General features: G+C 38.1%; 1 pseudogene; it reads right to left on the reverse strand.

Moving 5' to 3' along the window:
• Window positions 1-4,861: 4,861 nt before the first annotated feature.
• Window positions 4,862-6,390, reverse strand: LOC144664129 (uncharacterized; annotated as a pseudogene).
• Window positions 6,391-6,959: the final 569 nt, after the last annotated feature.

The raw sequence follows: 6,959 nt of genomic DNA on the forward strand, positions 1-6,959 counted from the left end.
TCTATCTGTTTTCCTTTTAGTTCTTTTAGGCTTTTTTTTAAATTTGTACTTGCTTCTTCGAAGAAATATTTTGAAGCTTGTATAGTGCGACTTGATATCAAGCATAAATCCGTTCCAACTTAATGAAGGTCTTTTTTGCCAAAAAAAAGGCAGTCAATGCAATATGAAACATTTTCTGTGAAACATGCAGGTCAATTAAGCTCATCAATTATTCCCGAGGTCTTTAATTAAAAATCTTTTACTCTAATGTACTGCTTATACACTGCCAATAAGTAAACTGGAAGAAATAAAAATCTTTTTCTTGTCAGGTCTTTTGATATCCTTGCAAATATTCTTGACAGATCTATCATGTTCAAGTCGCATTTATTCTCTTTCCTTCATTTTGTAACCGGATCTTCCGTCTGATCAACTTCAGTTTTTATTGAGCTGCTTATTGTGTTTTTCGCAGAACTCTAAATTTAATATCAACATGCAACTCTTTACGTCCACCAATAAAGTAATATTCAGAATGCTATCAAAATGGTAATTTTTCATGAGATATTGTTTTATTTTTTTTAGCAGAGCTATTGTTGTCAGTTGCCGTCCTAAATCCGCTTGGAGAAGAAATGCAGAGGCAGAACTTAAGGCTCTGAATTTTACCTGGGGGCAAGCTTCACGACTTGCAAAGGACCGATTGGAATGGCGGAAACTCGTTGATGCCCTATGCGCCACTAGTGGGCGTTTAAAGCACTTATGATGTCTGGTTGTTGTCAGTTGTGGACCACAATGGTTGTATCAAGAATGCCGTGTGGGCATCTCGAGCGCTTTTCAAGGGGGAGTTTGCGATTCGTTTTCCAAGACGTGTACCCAAGAGTATTCATGAACAACCCGTAGTTCGGGTCGATATATATAATATGGCAGTAAATAACAATTACTCGTCGAAGGCGAAGTGATTAGTGTTAAATAATAAATATTCGAACAATAATTATTCGACAATAATCACTGCCAGGTGATCTCGAGGTAGAAAATTAGCCAATCACAGCAGAGGAGAAAAAAAGTTTAAAGCCGCACAGAATTCCTTGCGCGCCTCGGTCGAGGAGGTATTCTTTCACATGTCATGGCGGCCATTGATCGAGGTGTGCTTTTACAAAGCAAAACTCTTGTCTTAACTAAATATGAACTCACCGTGACTGGTCTTCGGACTTATGAGGAATTCTTTGTGGAATCACAGCACTTACACAAGTACATTTCTGTAACACACTCTGCCTTGTGGCTTTCTGGAAGGAGCTCTAGAAGATGTAGCAAAGCAAGTTGTCCTGCTCTAACTAGCGTCGGATCTCGGATGATCGGATAGCTCTCCTCAGCATTTCGCCCTTTGACTTTTGGCGGATAAACTCTCTGCAGTCCATTCTCGACGGCTTCTTGGAGTGGTGGTATTTCTTCAAACACTTCTTTGATTTTATTCAGATCTGACTCTTTTTTGCTCATGAATTTAATGGCAATCCTATGCGGAGGCTTTTTGTCTGAGGTCAAGCGCACTTCCATCCACCTGGGATTAACTGGAGCTACGGAGGAATCTCCCTTCTGCAATGATTTTGTCTCAAACTTCGGCAGCGACTGAAGATCAAAGGTTAAACTATTTCCATCTAGTTTGACGCCAAGAACGTCATTAAATAACACGGTCATAATTAGTCTTTTGCTTTGCTTGCCTTCTACAGATTGAAAAGTGAAACAGCTACTTATACTGCTTAGCAAAACTTTACATTTTAAAATTTCTTTGCTGACTCGGTGGTCTGTTCTTTCCTAAGAAACGAAGTTTGACTGGAGTGACTGCAGATGTAAATTAAAACTGGACATTGGCAAGCTCTTCTCTTTAAAAAGCTTAGCAGATTCTTTGGTCAACAGTGGCACCGACGCTTTGTTGAAGTTATTTCGACCAAATGTTAGAAGCTCTTCAGTTAATGTTGATATTTCTGCTTCAGAGCTCTCGGGTACACTTGCTTCTGGCACATGTTGTCCCTGACCTGGCAAATCCTCAAGCATCTCTTCCTGAAAATTGTAAGTGCATTTGTTTGCATTGTTTCCTGTTTACTTTTGTTATAATTCCGAGAACTTTTAACTCAAGTTAATATAAATTTCAAAACATACACAACCCCAGAGAACCCCTAATCAGATGGTGCAAATCAGTGTGTAAAGCGAGTGTTCTATTGCACAGCACACTTTCTCATGAGAAACGTTGAAACTCTATTTATTATTGCCCAGTATTAATATTTGTTTGTGTTTTCTGTCCACGTTCATCATTTTTACTGCCATGAAAGGTTCCAATTAAATCAGTTTGCATTGGAAAATTTTGAAGAGCCATTCTTGTTATAAATATGAAATGATTCAATCTGTAAATTGAGGTAAAACAGAAAGTATCTCTTTTGAACCTAGCCATCTTACCACGTTATCTTCTTCATCACTTTCCGTGCTGTTTTCTTCAGGTGTCAAGTCATTATCATTCACTTTTGATCATGTCATCAACAACAAAAGGCAAATGCTTGATTCAAAGAAAACGAAATAATTATTTGACGATTATTTACAACAAAAAAAATTGTTTCCAATGAAATCTCAGGATGAAATTTCAGACTTCAGTTTTGTCTAGTATCACACAGTGTCTAATGTTAGTGGCTAAATAATGAAAAATTTGCAAGTCCCAAAACATGAATAAGAAATTTTTTTATCTGTTTTCTATCTAGGCAAGATATATTTGGTTAATTTATGTAGATCATACAATTATATAAAAAATATACCACTTTTTTGGTGCTATTTTCTTTTCCATCAGTTGCTTTTCTTTTTCTTTCAGCCTTTTTTGATGATGACTTCTGATGTATACCCTCTCTGGTTGTCATTTCATACACTTCATTCTGGAATTGTTGCCGGAGGACCTGCTCTTGGTATGAGTGCTTTGAAATGGGACCAGCCCTTCCTCCGGAAAAAAGCAATGATCTCTTTTTGTTCAGTTTATGTGCGGTTTCCATTACGCCATCACTGAAGTTTGACAGGGTTATTGGTAGACCAACCACGGTTGCATCGGAAAGGGCTTTGTCAACATAATATGGTACATACGAAACAATCTGCATTAAAGAAGCGGTTATAGAAGTGTTACCAAAGATCTGAACTGCCTGGAAGCCAAGGTACACTCGGGCTTGTGTTCCGTAATCATCACCTGTCAGTTCTTGTGGTGTTCTTAGAAGGTTGCAAAATACTTTGCCAAGACCACGACTAAAAGTGCAAAGGGTTTCAAGTATGATTCCATTAAAACCTGCCTTTTTTAAGATGATCGGCATTCTTTTACTGAACGCAAGGACTCCGACTTCGTCAAACTAAATTGTTTTCTCCTCGATGTGAACAGACTTTGCCAATCCTTTCTTTAAAGCCAATAAGTAGTCTCGGTCACTGCCCAATACAGCTACAGGTGTAGAACATGATATGAATTATAAAAAAGGTAATCATGGGGGCCAAAAAGGATTTTTTTTTAATAAAACAATATTTTGACTGATATCATTTATCAAGTAAAAACTTAGCCAATACAAATTCTAGAAACTGCTTTTTTGATTTTTTTAAAATTGTCTGTGAAGTATTAAACATGATAGCATCGAACTCGGAAAAAAATTTCCAAGTTCCAGGTGGGATTTGAACCCATTACCCTCCGTGATCTAGGACGGATGCTCTAACCACTGAGCTACCGGCCGGGACTCTTTGGTGAGCAAGAGTGAAATGTGGGCTTTTGACTGTTACCGTACCCAAATTCGCAAGTAGCCAATCAGAAGCGCGATCTACTGTCCTGATATCCTACGATATCAAGTCACTGACCTGATATGCCACCATATCACGGTCACTTTGAATTAAAGTAGTGTTTCCGTACTATGAATTAAAAAGAAGTTTTACCAATAAAACAGAAACGAGTATTTTAAATTAGCTGGTGCTTACCGGTCGTAAAATGAGAAAAACTTTCCCGCCAAAACTAAACTTTAGCGCGCTCGCCAATTGCGCGATGTTTGCCGACGAGTACTGAAACATTCACACTGAAACAATGGAGTCGGAGTTTCCAAATTTTTCGCGGAATTTGGATTTTGAAAATTTAGGGAATGAAACTCCAAACAAACGAGTAAAAAAATGTGAGAAGAGGACTTGATAAAAGTGTTGAAGACCAAAAAGTATCAATACAAGCAGGTCAACACATTTTGCACTACGTGTCTGGCAAGCATGGCTTCGACAGAGCGAATAATATCACCGGATTTTTGGCTGAATTTGGGTACGGTAAATACCTAATAGTACCTTTTTGGTACGCTTCGGCGGCATATCAAGCTCGTTTGGTCTCGCCATGGGTATTTTGGCTCGACTGCGTCTCGCCAAAATACGAACCATGGCTCGACCAAACTCGCCTGATATGCCGCCGAAGCGTACCAAAAAGGTACGATTAGGTATAAGAACCGCATTGCACGGTCACATGCACATATGTCTCATAACTGTATCACACAGTCACATTAAGGCATATTAAAGATGCAACCAACCAACCTCCAAAGTGAGTAATAAAGATATTAAACATGAAAGAAATAGCATCGAACTCGAAAAAAAAATTCTGAGTTCGATGCTATTTCTGTCGTGTTAAATATCTTTATTACTCACTTTGGAGGTTGGTCTGTGAGGTAATAATTTTGAATGATGTATTCTGTTTTGATATGTAAACAATTTACACTGGAGGTTTTCAAAGAAATTATTCTTTGTACAGAGAAACAAATTCTTTCAATATTAAAAAGGCTAAATTGCAAAACAAGTCATTTTTCTTCTGACTTGTGGCTTAGTCAGGTTGTGGGTAAAACATTAAGTGGCAAAAAATTCAGGATACAATACCTGATGCAATTTTTGCTATCCTTAAACATATGGTTTCTGCTGCTCGAAAGCCAAGGTGGGCTGCACCAGGAAAATACTCTGCAAGTGGTGTACCATTCAAGTTTTTTCGTCCTGGGTTACCCAAATTTTGAGCTGCAAATTGCCTTCGTTTTTCTTTAGATGGGGGTTTGCCAGCTAGTGTACTTTCAAATTTGTTTTTCATAATTTCAGTATCTTCCACTGTCCAGACAGGCTGTGGACACATAAATTTCATGTCGCCAAGTTGAGTGTGGTGTTCTGGGGCTTCGGGGATAGGGTAGCAAGACTTGGCAGAAGAACTACCTGTTGAAGACCTTCTTTCCTTCCCATCTGCACAACTACATCGTACAATTTTGATTTCCTCTCCACTAACTGGATGTTTGATTTCTTTAAGCTCTTTAAGCTGTTTGTATACCGACGCAGTGAATTCTCTTACAGTTTCATAGTCATCTCCCCCAAGCCAAAGAGCTACGGTTAATACGGTGCTTAGTAAGTTATAGGGTTCAATTAGTTTGATCCTCACACTTGTTTCCCCAGTAAAATGTCTTGACCATTTTAGCCAAGGAAAACCATCTGTATAGTCCATTAGATCAGGCAGTTGTTGGAAGTGGTAATGGCGTTTCACTGGGTACCAGTTTGACTGAGGAAAAGTGTTATGTATTTTTCTATGTCAACATGTGCAACTACAACTTCCCCAAATTTGTTAAATTTGAGGCCGATCAATTTTAGCAGCTCACTTCGGGTGTCATTTAGGTCAGAAAAAATTTCATTCTTGCTCAAAATTGGATTTATACCAATCACCTTTTCCAGTTTTTTACCCCATTTGTTTCTGAGCACATCTTGTGCTTCCTTTTGTGCAATTCTGAAGGACCCCACAATGCCACAAGAAAACTCTTTAAAAGTCTCATGTTCCTGTTTAAATACCTTTGGCATAAGACAGTCTCTAAAAATGGTACCACCTTCCGCCTGAAGTACCAAGTCACAAACCTGCTGAGGTTTATCTTTGAGTGCTTGTGTTACAGATAATTTATGCCTTTCATCAGTGGCTGTTTCTACTGAGGGACCAAGGGAAAACATAGCACTTAATTCCGGATAACGCGTACAAAATCCATTTCTTAAGTTGCCCACCTTTTTCCAAACATCGTTACCACCGGAAGTTCCCTCCAACAAAAAGTCTACCGGTGACACAATATTGACAATTCGCGGCAGAGCAAACTCGAGCAATTCCTCTTTGTTGAGTTGATTAATTAATTCCCGTACTCTTTGTTTCCTTGAATATGGGTTTGTTTTGTCTTCCAGAAAATTGGTTGCACATTGTTTTGCAGAAACCCGCTTACGAACTGCCAAGGAATCGGGTTTATGAGCTGGATACAAGCGAAAATGCTCATTTAAACTTTTTTTGTTTCTGTAAAATTTTTCGCAGTTTTCAAAAGGGCAGTGCAGACGTACTGTAAGCGACTCGGCGTGAAATGAATTCTCCTTACTTTGAACAGACATTGAAAAACTATTAAAGAGCGACGTAAACACAAAAAATACCTTTAAATTGTCAAAGCTTGTAACATCAGGGTTGCCCGCGTCCAAAAGCCCGCCAAAATTGTGCCTCCGGCGACAAAGGTACCTTCGATCGTTCGAACTCCCAATAATAAAAAACAATGCAAACAAAGTTCAAGACTGAATTAGCTTATATAAACTACACAAACACTACACATTGAGTTCTCAACAGCATAGCAAAACTTTATTTTTTTTTGTTATTTGTCAATTTATTTATTTATTTCAAACACACAGACACTAGTTACAAATTACAAATTACAATTTACGAAAGCGCCACACCAGCAAAGTTTGCAAATTATAGAATACACTACATTACGTTTCACAATATTACTTTTGATACACTACATTAACGTTCAACCTGTTTAAAATTGCACATGTACAGCGACAACTTTTTTTTTATTAAAGTAAAACAGCCCAAGTGCAAAAAAATTTTGGAAGTGCTTTTTTTTTCAGTCGCGATTTCTTTAATAATTTCAAGTTTTACATAAAGTAACACTAGAAAGCATTGGAAGTCT

Source organism: Oculina patagonica, chromosome 8 (assembly GCF_052425735.1).
Source record: "Oculina patagonica isolate OP01 chromosome 8, crgOcupat, whole genome shotgun sequence".
NCBI lineage: Eukaryota > Metazoa > Cnidaria > Anthozoa > Scleractinia > Oculinidae > Oculina > Oculina patagonica.